We start from the raw sequence: 4,970 nt of genomic DNA, 5'->3' as shown, positions 1-4,970 counted from the left end.
CGCCACCATGCCCAGCTAATGTTTTGTATTTTTAGTAGAGACGGGGTTTCACCATGTTGACCAGGATGATCTCGATTTCTTGACCTTGTGATCCACCCGCCTCGGCCTCCCAAAGTGCTGGGATTACAGGCTTGAGCCACCGCACCCGGCGTCATGCAAATATTTAACCAAGTGGACCACTGTAACTAGAGCAAATTCTAAGTTACAATGGCTTAAATGGGGATCATCTGCGATGCCCAAATTAGTTTGTGAACCAGGATGGAAAATGCAGGCACAAAACTAAATAACCAGAATGAAAGAACTACTTTCAATGGTACCTGAAGAATAGCAAAAGGGGGAGAAGATCACCTTAGCTTCTTACAGGAGGCCAACTAACAACATAGAAATGCTAATTAAGAACTCTCTAGTCTTTTGCCTCTTTTAAAGAAATCCTCTGGGCAGGGCGTGGTGGCGCACATCTGTAATCCCAGCACTTTGGGAGGCTCAGGTGGGCGGATCACAAGGTCAGGAGATCAAGACCATCCTGGCTAACATGGTGAAACCCCATCTCTACTAAAAATACAAAAAATTAGCTGAGTGTGGTGGCATGCGCCTATAGTCCCAGGTACTCGGGAGGCTGAGGCAGGAGAATTGCTTGAACCTAGGAGGTGGAGGTTTCAGTGAGCCATGATTGCACCACTGCACTCCAGCCCAGGTGACACAGCGAGACTCCATCTCAAAAAAAGAAAAATCCTCTGAATCCCTTAATTCTTCCTTGGCACCTCCCCCACTTCCACCTTCACCCCCAAACTATCCTAACCTCTCTGAATTTCCCAGACCAGATCTGTTCCCTCCTCCTGCATGTTCCAATTTACTGTCTTCTCTTCCTTATCTACCCCTTGCTCAAGAGAAGGTAGCAGGGAGTCTAACTTCAAAGATTTTTACCTCCCACTGATTCTCTGGTAGCCCCAGGGGCAGCCTCTCATCTGAACTATCCAGAGAAGAGGGACCCTGCAGGGACATCTCTCATGATCGCTGTTTCAGGAACAAACAGTAACAGGTAGGGAAACCCTGTTGATTGTCTACCAACCCTGGTCAAAGGCTGTTAGGAGGCTTACTTAAAGAATTTCCTGACCTTCATAAAGATCCAACTGGGTTTGCCCAAGAATTTGAGCTCATTTTCAGAACCTATGGTCCCAGTCAATCAGACCTTTATGAACTAGTCCACATGTTGGTCTCAGAAGCTAAAGCTAAGGAACAGCTGGAAAAGCAGTGATTGAGCTCTATGGCACATTTGACCCCTGAGGGCCCAATAGAGCCACAACAACCAGCCCCCAAAAATCCAGAAGACAGGAGCAAAGATGTGCAGGAATGAGCGACTGCTCTGTTAAATATCACTCCTTTAGTGTTTCAAGGCGCCATAGATTGGAATAAAATCCAACAATGCCACCAGAACCCAAATGAATCAGTTGTAGCTTATTTCACACGTTTTTGATAAACTTTGAGAAAGCATTGCAGGATGTCAGCTGATAGCTTTCAAAACAATGAAAATGGGCCAGACACGGTGGCTCACATCTGTAATCCCAGCACTTTGGGAGGCCAAGGTGGTGAATCATCTGAGGTCAGGAGTTCAAGACTAGCCTGGCCAACATAGTGAAACCCCATCTTTACTAAAAATACAAAAATTAGATGGGTGTGGTGGTGCTTGCCTCTAGTCCCAGCTACTCGGGAGGCTGAGACAAGAGAATTACTTGAACCTGAGAGGCAGAGGTTGCAGTGAGCCGAGATCACACCACTGCACTCCAGCCTGGGCAACAGAGTGAAACACCATCTCAAAAAAAAAAAAAAAAAAAAAAAAAAATTATTAAGTGCAAATTTCTTAAATGGACTAGATTTTACAAGCCACCCTTATTAAAATGTCACATGACAAATTGGGCCATTGTCAGAACTAATGAACTAGTTAACTTAGCTGACCAATTATTCTGCACTATGATAAAAAAGGAAAAACAAGTTATGAGTTTATAGCTAAAGCAATTAACTGCTCAAACCTCTCAGCCCCAGAAATATTTTAAACTCCCTGGGTCTGAGGACTCTTGTCTCCCAGTCTGTTACTACTGTAAAATACTGGGACACCTTAAAAGGGACTGCCTTAGGCTGAAACAAAAGAAAAGGCAGGAGCGTGCAACTCAGGAAGACTAGGGATGCTCTGAGAAAATACAGGGGTTTCACCTCTCCAGATAGTCTACCCTGACAAAAATTGGGAGAGATTAATATAATAATAGTAAACCACGAAGGCTGCATGCAGTGGCTCACGCCTGGAATCCCAGCACTTTGGGAAGCCGAGATGAGTGGATCACAAGGTCAGGAGATCAAGACCATCCTGGCTAACACAGTGAAACCCAGTCTCTGCTAAAAATACAAAAATTAGCTGGGCGTGGTGGCGCATGCCTGTAGTCCCAGCTACTTGGGAGGTTGAGGCAGGAGAACTGCTTGAACTCGGAAGGTGGAGGTTGCAGTGAGCTGAGATCCAGCCACTGTACTCTAGCCTGGGTGACAGAGCAAGATTCTGTCTCAACAATAAAAATTAATTAATTAATTAATTAACCATGAACTTACAACTGCGTTAATTGACACAAGAGCGACTATATCTCCGATAAATCCCACCTTATATAGAAATCCCATTCCTCAGATAATGAGAAAATTAACATGCTGGGTGTGTCCAGTAAAATAATCTCATGTTTTAAGACCAAACCTATGCTTTACCATTTTATCCGGTTTAGCTCCCCCCTCGGGCTTTAAGTGTGACATGCTCAGTCAATCTATTGGGCCATGATCTCCTCAACATCCATAATGTCCATGCCTTTTTTTTTTTTTTTTTTAATCAAAAGGTGAACTTTTTTAAGATTTGGAGCCAAGAGACCAAAAATACCAAATTAAAAAATGTCCTGATAATGTACTATAATTTGTATTAGTAATGTTAAAATACCATCTTGTAACTGGGAAAGTGAAATGGAGACAAAGAAGAAAATATTCGAGGAGAAAAGAGAACATTGGAATAAAGAACGGAAAGCAGTAAAATTCCTTTAACCTTCCCCAGTCTTCCTATTCTTTTTTTTTTCTTTTTTTGCAATGAAGTCTTGCTCTGTCACCCAAGCTGGGGTGAAGTGGCACAATCTCAGCTCACTGCAACCTCTGCTTCCTAGGTTCAAGCAATCCTCCTGCCTCAGCCTCCCCTGTAGCTGGGATTTCAGGTGCTCGCCACCATACCCAGGTAACCTTTGTATTTTTGTAAAGACACAGTTTCACCATATTGGCCAGGCTGGTCTCAAACTCCTGACCTCAAGTGATCCTCAAGTGGCCGCCCAAAGTGCTGGAATTACAGGGATGAGCCACTGCGGCCAGCTCCCAGTCTTCCTTTCAATCCCAGAAGTGGAGCACTTGCCCAAGGATGACCCCCTCCCACTATGGTCTCAGTCAAATACAGCTATAGGGAAAATATTCTCAGCCACTCCAATAAAGGTAGAGAAAAACCCAAAGAAACCCCTATCCAACCTTAAAAAATATCCTCTAAGACAGGCAGCCATACATGGAATTGCCCCATCACACAAGATTATCTGAGAAAGGGGCTCATTATTCCCTGCACAATCCCCTGCAACAGCCCTATATTCCCTGTAACTAAACCAAGCAGGAAAGGATGGAGATTTGTGCAGGCCTTGAGAGCAATAAGCAATATCGTATTACCCAGACACCCAGTATTCAATCCCAACCTACACATATCCTTCTCTCAGCTGTACCTACTACCAGCCAGCATTTCTCAGTTGTGGATCTCTGCAGTGCCTTCTTTAGTATTCCTGTAGATCCTGACAGCCAGTATTTGTTTGCCTTTCTTGGAAAGAATGGCAATACACGTGGACTGTAATGACCTGAGTGTCTACAGAAAGTCCCACTTACTTTTCGCAAATATTAAAAGCTGATTTAGGTTGGGCATGGTGACTCATGCCTGAAACTGTAGAAACTGGATGCCAAATTTGTCCCTTATGGCCCAACCTCTGCATGCATTTCTAAAAAATGAACAACCTGATCCCATTGTGTGGACTCCAGAAGGACAATTAGCTGTACAACAAATGAAGGAAATTCTAACTAATGCCCCAGGCTTAGGGCACCCAAACTACAAACTACCTTTTTCCCTTTTGTACAGGAAATCCGAGGTACTGCATCCGGGGTACTGACCCAGAAACATGGAGATCATCAGAGGCCTATAGGTTATTCTAGCCAACAGCTGGACCCTGTGGCTCGAGGGCTGCCTCCTTGTGTCACAGCAATAGCAGCCACGGCCATTCTGTTGAAGAAATAATTATGGGTTCCCCGCTTACCATTTTTGTGCCGCATTCTCTTGAGACCCTTGTAAACGCTCCTCATCCTCAACATTTGTCTGTCAACCAGTTAGCCTCTTATAAAATTTTGCTTTTATCATCTCCCAATATTTCTATTTCCCTCTGTAATAATCTTACTGTGGCCACTCTCTTGCCAGGCCCTTCCTACGAAATCCCTCGTCACTGTGTTCTGATGACTGACTTCTTTCACATCCCCAAGACAGACATACAGGTGGTGCCACTGGATAATGCTGAGATAGAATGGTATACAGACGGGTCTTATTTAAGAGAAGAGGGTGGAAATTTTAGAGCAGAATATAGTATGGTTTCTTTACTAGAGGTAATGGAAGCCGGTCCTCTTACCCAAGCCATAGCAGTTCAAGTGGCCAAATTGATTGCCCTGACCTGAGCTAGTCAATTGACAAAAGACAAGGCTACAAACATTTAAACTGACAGCCACTATCCTTTTGGGGTTGCTCATGATTTTGGGACTCTAAGGAAAGAAAGAGGACATTTAACATTCTCAGGGGAACCCATAAAAAATGGACAACAGGTATCAGAGCTGTTAGAAGCTATTCTAAAACCAAAATGTTTGGCAATTATAAAAATCCCAGGTCA

Source organism: Sapajus apella, unplaced genomic scaffold (assembly GCF_009761245.1).
Source record: "Sapajus apella isolate SASKATOON/1434 unplaced genomic scaffold, GSC_monkey_1.0 scaffold46, whole genome shotgun sequence".
NCBI classification, from domain to species: Eukaryota; Metazoa; Chordata; class Mammalia; order Primates; family Cebidae; genus Sapajus; species Sapajus apella.
The sequence above is the reverse complement of the archived record's forward strand: the minus strand, read 5'-3'. Positions refer to the sequence as shown.